At 38.5% G+C, this 12,233-nt stretch overlaps 1 protein-coding gene across 1 annotated transcript in view; it reads left to right on the top strand.

Annotated features, from left to right (window-relative positions):
• MAP1B (microtubule associated protein 1B) overlaps positions 1-12,233 on the top strand; it is a 102,369-nt gene that overhangs the window by 17,651 nt on the left and 72,485 nt on the right. The gene's annotated exons all lie outside the window — the stretch shown is intronic.

Below are 12,233 nucleotides of genomic sequence, written 5' to 3'. Positions count from 1 at the left end.
ACCTGGCCCCAGGAACACTGCTCTACATAGATGTGGCTTTTTGGATCCTGAAGTGTATCCATCAATGGGAATGTCATATTTGGAGAAGTTATCCTTATTGCAATAAAATTAAAGATCAAATAAGTTCTGGAACCCAGGCGAACAATGCTTCCTTAGTGCAGAGCCATTTTGAGCAGTTGTCTCTTGTGCCTTTTAAAAACCTCTCACTTGGAAGTTTTGATGTGTGAAAGATGTGAAAACTGCCTAAGAGAATTCTTCCTCTTTTTAATGGAGCTCGATGCCTGTTTAGGGATGATGTAGCAACCGCTCTTTTATCTAGAATTCCAGATAGTTTCCCAGCTCAAATACTAGGAGTTTTTGGTGGTGCAATTCAATTGAAAGTGGTATTTGGTGTGAAGTTCCAGCAGCCCCACAAGATGCTCAAGTGCCTTGTAGTTAGTTTAGTATAATGTGCATATGTGTTTGTGTGTGTGTGTTTGCATACATGAGAGAAAGAGAGAGAGAGAAAACCTTATCTGTTCTCATCTATTATAAAGGAGACAATCCTTTCATTTTATATGGTATCTCCTTTTAGAAGGTGTCCTGTTAGTGTCCTATTATCAGCCAATCTGTCATTAAATATTTATGTTCCTGCAGCAAGGCACAGTTCAGTTCCTAGCTCTGCAGGCCATAAGAAGACTTGTAAGTAAATCCTGTCTTCAGTTGTTTACAATTGAGTATGGAAATAAGATAACTAATGAAACAAGCCAGTCTATAATAAGTGCCAAATGAGAATTTTGCAAGGAGGTCCTTCTGTAAATTCTATTTGTTCAGGCTATTTTAAAAAAATCTGTGTGCATAAAAAAAGCATTAAAATAATATTATCCATGCAAATTGGGGCATAAATGCAACAGATCCTAATGCACTGAATCATCTTTGTGACCAGGGAATTTTGAATCCAGCCTGAATTAAAATATTTCCTAGTTTGGAGCTACATTTTAGATTAAGCCCGTTAATTCAATGATGAAGAGTTAGAATCGATAATTTAAGAATTCACCCTTCTGAAATCGTGTGAGAACAAAACTCCTGACCTGGATGTATAAGCTTAATTTCAAGATTGTCTTTATCTTTGAGTGCTGGAAAATTGTCCATTGGCAGACTCTGAAGACGCTAGGGAAAAGATTGTGAAAGTGAAATGTTTTAAGGAAATAAATGTGAAGTAATTGTTTCACTGCCCTGAGGCTAGAATGGGTACTTTGGAGAGTGTCTGATTCAGCTGTCCCTGTGTTGAGAGAAGCAGGGAGGGGACACCAATTGCAAGCTGCTTTCCAGGACCCTTCCTCCTCCAGAGAGACCAGGAAGCCTGACCTAGTGCAGCAGCTCTGGGCCACACCTGAGAGCATTGTTGCCCATGGTGCTCCCTGAAGAGCTGCTGTCAGTCCTTTCCTTTTCTGTAAAATAAAGGGATTAGGCTAGATCAGGTCATCTTAACTTTGTTCTGCCAGCCATTAGTTCTGCAAAACATTAATAGTCAGTGGAAAAGAATTTCATGGTGACTTAAGTTTGAAAACTGTGACATACTCAATCTAATTTTTTGAGGAGGCATAAATTATATGTGTATAAACTTGTTCAATTTTGTCTAACCATACATTTCCTTAGCCTATTTGACTAGTCACTTCTATCACCACTCTCTCCCATGGATCTAGATTCCTGTAGAACACAATTTGGGAAAGGATGGATTAAATGATTGCTGAGTCCCTTCCAGTTTTTTTATTCCATTATTCTATGAATTTTTACTAAATTGCCTCATCACTCGTATGTAGATGGGAGCTTGTCTTACTTCATTCAGCTTACAATGGCTTTTAATCCAGGCTTTAAAATATCAATGAAAGAATTTCATTTAGAAAAAACTGCCTGTCCCATCCATGAGGATTCTTAATTTTAGGAAAGATGCACAGCTTTATGACACTCGGGCTGATTTCCCAGTTTGGGAATTCTTGGCCCTGGCTTTTCCCACCTGTCTTTACCTTGCAGACAAACCAAACAAGACAAAATTTAATCATGTTTGCACAATGTCAAACACTTGCATAGAGACTATCCCCAAAGTCAGCTCATGGGTGTTTTATCTTCACAGTGCCAAATAGGAAATAGCTACATATGTTTCCCATTAAAATGAGAATTTCCATGTTGGTATCTGGTGTTGCATTGAGCTTCAGGTTAGCTGCTTATTCACTGATCTTTGGAAGGAGGCTGAAGATTGAACCTCAAGAGTTCTAGGGATTATCTGCAGGTTGAAGGTGTTAAAAGTCCCAGGCACATTGTTTGTTATCGCTAACTGCGGATGGCCTGAATTTTAATAAGCATGGTCAACTGTGCATATCTTGTCATGTGAACTACCAATTAGCACACCATAATTTAGCAAGTTAGTACATGCAGATATGAACACCCTTGGGAAGGAAGCAATTTTCGAATCAGATTATTACTGACAGTGTACAATTTACATGCAGGTAATCATTATCAGAAAGTCATGATTATCCAGAAGGAAAAGTGATTTTTGTGGTAATATATCTTTGAATGGCTGTTGATTTTTAATACCTTTAAGGTAAAAACTTCAATTTGTTCCATCCCTAATTTGATCATATTTGCAAAAAAGTGTTAATTCACTCATTAAAACCTAGGCGTCTGATGGGTACAGCAAACCACCATGGCACGTGTATACCTATGTAACAAACCTGCACATTTTGCACATGTATCCCAGAACTTAAAGTATAATTTTAAAAAAGTTAAAAAAAACCTAGGTGTGATATTATGTGTTTACAACAAACCTTACCAAGTATTCTAAAATAACAGAAAGAAATAATTTGTGTACAATAACAACATTAATGATAATATATCCATGGATAATACGTTTTGGTTAATCAAATATTCTAGCTAATTGAGAGTTGCCAATAATCCCTCGTGGGATTATTATTTTTCAAAGTTGTAGAATCCAATAATCCAGTCATTTCTTTTACACAAACACCTAAAATTTATCTAGAATTAACTTAGAATTTCCTAAACCAAATTTATACATTAGCCCAAGATATACTTAAATTATTTATAGAAGACATGAACTTACAAATCTGTTGTTTCTTCTCCCACCCAAATAGAATAATATCTTCAAAGACAGTCTTTTTTTAAAAAAGGACATATTGTTCCCCTTAGGTAGATACTGGCATTTTATTGAAATATAGTTCAAGAGACATGCATTCAGGCAAGATGAGTGCACACCGTGCTACCTACTTGGAACCCAAACTCAGAACAGTAGAATTGAATCTTCCTTGGAAGACTCAGGAGGAAGATCATCTCTCTGTGCCTCAGGGTCCTCATGATGAACCTATTGGTAATTATACTGTAAACATGAGGGTGTGCGGATTAGTAGCGATTTCTTATCACTGAATCATTAGTGAGCAAACTATTTATTTTGAGGTGGTGTCCTCAATACTAATATGATTGTGCTTCAATACAGAACAAGGAATATCCCTGGATGTTATAGTCCTTCTGAAAAAGAGTCATTGATTGCAGATATTGTTTTCTAAAAAAAAACACTCAAAACTGCTACAGAGAAAAAAGAAAGTGTGAAAAAAGAGACCATGGCTATCTTCTAGGATATTCGAAGAAAATACCTGAGTTTGCAAGTATGCACTAGCTCACTGCATTTGCACTGTCCTGATGTGCATACAGTGGGGTGCACCCGCCTCTAAGTCCCAACCATTTTTTTCTTTCTACTTCCTGTATCCCCTTGCCTATGAAAACATAATTTTTATTTTATTTTATTTTTTGAGACAGGGTCTCACTCTGCGCCCAGGCTGGAGTGCAGTGGCACCGTCATGGTTCACTGCAGCCTTGAATTCCTGGGCTCCAGTAATCTTCCCACCTCAGCTTCCTAAGTAGCTAGGGCTGTAGGCACATGCCAAGGCAAACAACGAATTTTGTATTTTCATTTTTAAATTTTTGTAGAGACAGGGCCTTGCTAAGTTGCCCAGGCTGGTCTCAATCTCCTGGCCTCAAGCAGTCCTCCTGCCTTGGCCTCCCAAAGTGCTGGGATTACAGTGTGAGCCACTGCATTTGGCTGAAAACGTAATTTTTTAAATAGACAATTGCCTTCTCCGTTGCACCATCTCCCTCCAAATAAGCTAATAAACACAAGAATCCAACCAAAAGGTAAAAGAGATGAGAAGTGAGATTTTTTTTAAAGGCTTAATCACTTGTGCTTTAAGATTTATCTGGAATATCTTTAGATCCTAGGAAGAGACAAGGTTGTCTAGCTAATTGTGTAGCCATTTACATGTACATATGTAATTGTATGTGTGTGTGTATGTGTATGGCTTTGTTTTTATATTGTATCAAAATGTATTTCGCTTTTCAAGAAGCATTAGAAGATCCAAGTAAATAGGGCCGGGTGTGGTGGCTCACGCCTGTAATCCCAGCACTTTGGGAGGCCAAGGTGGGCAGATCACTTGAGATCAGGAGTTCAAGACCAGCCTGGCCAACATGGCGAAACCCTGTCTCTACTAAAAATAGAAAAAATTAGCCAGGCATGGTGGCAGGCACCTGTAGTCCCAGCTACTCGGGAGGCTGAGGCAGGAAAATCGCTTGAACCTGGGAGGCAGAGGTTGCAGTGAGCCGAGATTGTGCCACTGCACTCTAGCCTGGCTGACAGAGTGAGACTCCGTCTCAAAAAAAAAAAAAAGTAAATATCTGTTGATGAAAAAACTGACACTTCCTATGGGTTTACCTCCTTTCCTTCCGTTGTTTTCTCTTTGGTATCCCTCACGCGTTTTCCCCTCTCCACTGCAGTCACCTATTTCCCGCTTGTTTTTCTTCTCTCCTTCTTCTTTTTCCTATTGTGTCCTCCCTGCCACCAGTCACAGGCTTGTGGTCTACAAATAATGCTGGTTTGGATTTATTTTAAAACATCTAACATGAGATCAGTGCCTGCTTTTTAAAGAAGCATTACATTATGTATTAGTTATACAAATTATTAGACAATGTCTTATCTTTATTTTATTGTCTTACACATAGAACAGAGACTATTTGGAGCCTTTGGAATAACATTCCAGTGTATAAATATAAATGAAATAGTTTGGCAAATTAACTCTCTCCAGGGGTCATCTAGAAATATGATTCCGTCATCAGATAGAAATTCTATTGCTAGAGTCCTTTAGCCAGCAAATGGATTTTCTATGCTTGGTGAGCAAATTCATCACAAATTTGAAGCTAGTTACAAATGAAATAAAATAAAATAAATTAATTAAAAAGAAATTTTAAAAATCCCAACTTACAGTTTAAAAAGAAGAAAAGTGGAAAAAAAAACAATGAACAAACAAAAAGATGAAAGGGCTTAAATTAAATAATCATACGGATACATTGTTTAATCTTTCCGAATTCTAACTTTTCAGAAATGACTTTTTCCCAATGGCAACTGAATCATAAGAAAAAAGGAATGCAATTATCTTTTAACCATCGAAACAGGGAGGCCTTAGGCTAATTAATGGCCCTTGATAAAGAGCCTTAGAATAGTGCCAGGCATGTGGGCTTAGTATGTGTATGACAATGAATGATGAGGTGTCATAGGCTTGAGAAACTGAAGTTAGCGCTTAGGTTTGAAAAATAAACTGCATAAGAAATCTCACATTTTTTATTAATTATCTATATTGCAAACAATTTCTTTGTTGCAGATTTCCTTTAAACATTAAGATGTGGTAAGTGTTTATTTACAAAAACTATCAATTACTTTTCAGAGACTTGGCAGTCTAGAAGCTCTGGTAAAGAGCCAGTGTCTTGAACTCCATGGACAGAGCACTTAAGGAATGGAACCGGGGGCAGAAAATCTGAGCTTTAATCCCAGTTATACTGCTAAGTAGATTTGTGCCATTGTGGACAAGTTGCCTAGCATTTATGAACTTCAGTTTTATTATCTCTAAGTAATATTATCTATATTAATATTCTCTCATACAAGTGAAAAAAGTCATTCAAATAATGTTTTTTCAAAAAATAGTTTACATATAAAGTTGGTAAACATAGCTGATGTATAAACCAAGATGTGTGGTTTTTCCAGAAAGTTTTTTGAGATTCTTAGGACACAATTACTTGCTTGGCTGAATATACTCACTTCACAAATATATTGTTTGTCTAATGGGATCTGGTAATGTGTCAGTACTAAGGTTAATAAAAATAAGCAAATGAAGACACAGTCCCTATACGGTCTCCCATGGAGCTCTCAGTCAAGGTGAGGAGACAGACATTGATGAAATAGTCACACAAATTTGTATTACAAGCTGTGCTAAGTAGGAGGGAAAATAATATGGTGCTATCTAAATATGTAAAAGGAGAAACTGATGTGGTAAGGGGTAAGTAAACTTTAGAGCTGAGATTTATGAAGAGTGCTTTTTATTTTACATTTAAGACATTGGACACTGTATTTTTCCCTTTTTAAAAATTAATTTTATTATTATTATTTTCCCTTATGTTTCCTTTTTAATACAGCATTAGCAATTCAGCCTAGTTTTATAGGTATAGAGTATGCAGATTTATCCTGGACTTCATATGGATCAATGTGAGGTTATAATAGCACATTTCTGAGGAAATAGGAACAATCCAATAGAAGTGATTCTAAAATATTTTCATAAGATATTCTTATAAGGATTCCACTACTCTGCTCTGAGTTAAGAATAAAGTAAAAGAAAACTATCTGAATATTTATTGGCCTCTTAAAAACATGGGATTGATGACAAGTTTTCTGGGCTGCAAAAATTCTAATGATAAATAGAGAAAGGAAAGCAACCAACATTTCTGAGATCAGAATGGAAAGGTTTGTGTTGTAACATAATTAGGGCTCCAGAGTGCCTATAGAATCATAGTTTATGTCCATGGTACTTAGAGGTTCATTCAGTACCTTCCTCCCAGTGTCTTCTCTGTACTTGCTTATGGGTTCCTCACCTGGTCATTGTTAGGCCAGTCATCTCTCAGAGTGTTTGCTTTCTTCAGGCCAACAGTACGCAGCCTTCTTGCATCACGTCTGATTATCTTTCATACACCATTTACTTTTTGGTTGAAATGTCCACTTCTTTTCTACCATGTTGATTGATATCTCTTGGTCCTATGTGATGAAGTATCTAAAATTTCAACTTTTGCATATAAAGATCCTTCTATTACTTGGAGGATATTACTGAAGCAAATAACCTGTATATTATTTAGAACCAATGGCCCTTGTTGGAAAAAATAAAGCCTGCCTTCACCATTAAATCTAATGAAGAACAGATTTTCTTGTTCTATGTAGTATTTTACTTGAAGGTGTTCATAATTCAGTTGCAAAGTAATTTTCTCAGTAGCGTGTGCACAAATCTCAGCTGATCTGAATCTATCTGAAATTAAAATACGGTGTAAGGAAATGTTGAGATACAAGTATTTTTCATTAATTTTTTTCTGAAATGCTCTGAACCCTTTCAGCCTGGAGACTTTTTTCCGCTAGCAAAGTTCTTTCCCATATGCTCTTATCATTGTTTCTCTTCCTGTTCTGATTTCAGCCTTAAGAATATGTATAATTCTTAAAATGGAACTTCTTAGATCTCATCCTCCAACTCATCATTTCCTCTTCGATCTTCTTCTGTGTATTCTAGGAGAACATTTCACATTTGTCCTGTACATCACTGAGTCAATATTCTGCAGGATTTGTTCTGCTCTTGAGTGCCTTAAATGCAGATTTAAATTCTGCTATTGCATTTTGTATTTCCTTGAATTCTTTTGTTCATTCCACTGGGGACTTCTTTCTAAATCTCTGCCTGTCATTCAGCCCACCCTGTTTTTATTGTTCTCTGTCGTTTCATAATGGCAACGTCTGCCATCTTTTATAGGAGCCAAGTGTCATTTTCTAAAATTTTATTTTGTTCCTATGGAAAGTCATTTTTAGAGATATATTTTTTTCCACCAAATCTCAAGACAGTGCTCATTTTTCCTTGTGCTGCAGAGTCTTTTCAAAGGTCCCATTTAGAGCTCTGTTTGTTTCCTCCTTCCTGTATAAGAAGGAGGTTCAGGAGTCCCTGAAACTCCCTGTCCAGGTTCAGCATTTGCCAGCAGAGGGTTGTAGGGACTCCTTAGCAAGGCTGCCCACTTGGGAGCTGGCAATTTTACCCTCTCATCTAGAACCTGGAAGTCAGGTTCAGGTGTATAACCTCCACCCTGGGTCCATGGTCCCTGAGCAGCCATGCATCTGGCGTGGGATGCTAGCCTGGGAAGAAATAGTCTGTCTTTACTGTCCAAGTTTCTGCCTGTAATCCTAGAGAATTAGATAGAACTTGCATTTCTTCTTTGTACAAATATTACAGACCATGACCAGCATGCACTCCTCTCCAGGATCCTCCTGCCTCTGCCTGTACTTACAGGTGTTTTTCCTGAGACAACTGTCCAGCTCAGGCTGTAATGCAGAACAGCTCTCTCCTCTACCCCCAGCTCTGTTGGGATCTGAGGTGAGGCGCTGGAGGCGGGATGGAGAGCAGTGGAAAAGGAGGTATCTGATACCCTGCAGTAAGCTTCTTTTTCCTGTCTTGCATCCTAGGATTAGGGGCAGGTATTTGAAGAGTGTGTCAAAAACTTTCCAACCTTCTTTGAGTCCAGCAGAATGGTAAAGTGTGGAGGCCCAGGAGCTACAGTGGCCAAGTTCAAATATGGGCTTCACTTCATGCACAAGGTCTCTGTGCCTCAGTTTCCTTATCTATGAACCTACTTTACAAAGGATTTATGAAAATTCAGTAGCTATAAGGCATGTAAAGTGTAGAAATACATTTTTAAGAGATGTTTAAATAACAATGCTTTTGCAATAAACAAAGACAATCTTAATAATGATTAATGCTTTTAACTTGCCATTCAAGGAAATGAATAAGAAATGTTGGTAAAGCAGGAAAAGCTGATTCATCTTGACTCAGTGTTCAAACCAACTGTACCATTTGCCGCTTTATAAAGTCTGCAGTATTATTCAGCCATAATTGGTTCAGGATTATGGTTTCTTTATAGCATTATCAGTTCTCTATACTTGAAGTTCCCAAGAGCCAAACATTTCCATTTTTCTTTAATCAGAATCTGTCACATTTCAAAACTCCCTTTCTTCTTTATGGATATTGTGGAAAATCCTTTCCTGCAACCTCCAGCTTCTGCCAAAAGTGTCACATGCATTCTTATTGTCACTATGTGAACACCTTATGAATGAGGGCTTTCTTTTTTAACTTTAGTTTTCACATGTTTGTGAGTGAGAGTTTTGTGTGTGTACATGTTGTCTTTTGTGACACCACAGTTTGATTTGATTGAAAAAGAAAAATGCAATTTTATTTAAATTGCTACTTGGGGATATAAACTTTGCATCAGAACATCAAGCCTGAATCCATGGTCAGTGAAGTCCTTTGATTTCTGCTCCTTTTAGTATTGTCGCAGCAAGACTCCCTCACTACATTAGTGGGTTCCATTGTATTCCCAAGGAGGGCCCAGTGAGAAGGGCTTGCCTGCACCTCACGGCCACCTCCCTTCTTCTGCAGGGTAAGCCTTGTAATTACAGCAGACATTACATTTGTCTCCAGCTTCTAGGGGATGATGTCATTGCATGTCAAACAGGGGATTAGCATGAGGAGAGAAGTCCTATTGACATTTTCATTTTCATTAAGAAGAATTTGGTTTTGCTTCATTTTGTTAACGGAAGCTGTTGTCTTACCACATAGGAGAATTTTTTTTTTTAAAGAAAACTTGAAAACGTAGAAGCAGGCATGTGCTGACTGCATGAATAAAAATATACTCTGTAGTGGCACTCTATCAATTAGTGAAAGCGTCTGGGACACAAAGCATGCCTGGGAAATCTCCTCCTTTTCTTACAAAAGCAGAATATCATTCTTCTCAAAGCTCACAATGGCCTGGGCCCTGCTGCAGAAAATGTTCCTGAAAAAGGAAGGCAGAGACTTGGCCACTGCTGAGTAGAAAAGGAAGGCAGGAGGCTGGTCCCATCAGACCTCTGAAATATTTTGCTTTTTCGTGATGGCATTGATCTAGTATGTCTTAAAGTCTCATTCCTTATGTCTCAGGGTAAGGCTCTTAGTTCCCTTCCCATATGAAAAAATTAATCAGGAGCGAGGTGGAATCCTGATGTTTCAGATGCTTTGAGCCCAGAGCTGAGTTGGTGGAAGAGTATAATTTTTATCAGTCATTTCCAGCCCCTCCCACAATAGGAAGAAAATCATTGTCAGACTTGGGATAGGGAGTTGTGGCCTCCTTTCAAGCAATCTAACAATAACCCTGAGTCAGAAAATCTAGGTTCAAATACCAGCTCTGGCTTTTACTGGGCTATGTAACTGTAGGCAGCTTATGGGATTGCTCCGAGCCTTAACTTTCTCATCTGTCCAATGGCATTAATTGGCAATAGTACTTGCATCTCAAAGGGTTATGCCTGGTACCTATCAACCATTGTTTTTCACCTCTAAAAATTATTTCCTTTCAAAACATGGGCCAGTGTTCTGAGGTGACCTTATTACTTGAGTGAATAAAGGTGGTGGTTTTCTTTTTTTCTCTCTCTCTCATTTGTGTCAGTGTTTTGCAAGTACAGGTCAGGTAGCCAACTCTTAGCAGTCTTGATTTCCTCCTTGTGGAGTAGACCCAGTAGCTATGAGATTGAGGGTCACCTGGATTAGACTGGCTTTGGAATTTCAGGTTTTTTGAATTTTCCCAAAGCACTGGAAGAAAAAGAGTCCTTGTGAATTTTTCTTGGGAGTTTTTAGAAACCCTTACAATAGTTCTCAGTTCTCCATATTTGGATCCCAGAATGTTCCTAGCGTCTAGTTTCCCTGGAACAGAGTCATCCTGTGAAAAAGGATGAATCCAATCCAGATCAGACCCTCTTGTGAGGTGATAATTTTCCATCCAGATTTCCCTGGGACCTTTCCATTTGCATTCTTGTTTTGCCTTGAAAGGCAGCTGGTGAGCTATTTCTTTTTCCTCATTGGACTTTTCATGTCCAATTACCTAGATGATTATTGCTCCTGTAAGACTGATATTTTAGAAAGAATTTGGAATAACACTGGGTTTTGAGGTTTAGCCCAACAGGATTTGACCAGGAGTCTCCATTTACAGTTCTTCAAGGCCAGTGCATTTGGTGAGCTGGTTGGAAGGAAACTTTGGAGTGTTCTAGAAAGAACTAGACCATCTGAATCACCTGTCCTGATGCCCTTGTGTGGAATAAAGGAGAAGGCACTGCCTTGTGCTGAGTACTTAAGTGTGCTGGGCACCTAGGTACTAAGTAAAGTGCTAGTTACTGTACTAAACATACCCATGGGCATGTGCTATCCCCTGAGTTTCTCCTGAACTTATGGAATATCGCCCTCATTTCCTCTATTCCCACCCCCAGCACTCCTTGAACTATCTGACATACAGGACAGCTCTCTTACCACAAGCTACCTGAATGTAAATGTAATTCAAAGGAAGGACATTACAAACAGGAAATCAGCAATTGACTATGGAAGCTGAAATTGCTGTCTGGAGATGGCCAGATGCTCTTTTCCTGGGTGGCTGAAGGAGTAGTCGGGTCATCTTCCCAGGGCCTCAATTGTGTCCTCTCCAAGCTGTCATTATGGCCCTGTCATCCAAGACTTGTCCTCATCTGTGGGTTCAGTTCTCTGGGATAATTTAAAACCTACCTCCTTCTCCCCAAGACCTCGTAATCTAGATGGTAGGAAAAGGGGGACATTCTCAGTTGTTTTTCATAATCGTTTTACTACTACCCTCTGTCAGATCCTGCCCCAAGTCACACCCAGCCTAATGTTTTGTACCTTGACTCAATTGTTGGCCAGCCACTCCCTTTCCCTCCAATTAGGATGTGTCCTTGAGTTGTTTTGTATCCTTTTCTGATTATAAACTATAAACATATACATTTTGACTACTGACCCCAAGCCAAACTACAAGGAAAATATTGTCCAGAGGGTGCTAATATGGGTGCTTAAATAATATGTGAATTATTATTATTTTTTGCCAAGCCCATACCAAGACTTATTTTGTTATTAAAAATGTGTGAACTTGGTTTTGAGTATTTTACATTTGGTCATTTTGAGTTGCAGGGAGATTCTGATTTCTGCATCTTCTTCCACCCTATGGGCCAAGTGCCCTTCACTGCTACTGAAGGCTTGTTTTTGGCACATGAAATTGGCTAGGTTATTAGCATGATTTGCATTTTTGTTTACATCAGA

This window comes from Pan paniscus, chromosome 4 (assembly GCF_029289425.2).
Source record: "Pan paniscus chromosome 4, NHGRI_mPanPan1-v2.0_pri, whole genome shotgun sequence".
Taxonomy (NCBI): Eukaryota; Metazoa; Chordata; class Mammalia; order Primates; family Hominidae; genus Pan; species Pan paniscus.
The sequence above is the reverse complement of the archived record's forward strand: the minus strand, read 5'-3'. Positions and strand labels throughout refer to the sequence as shown.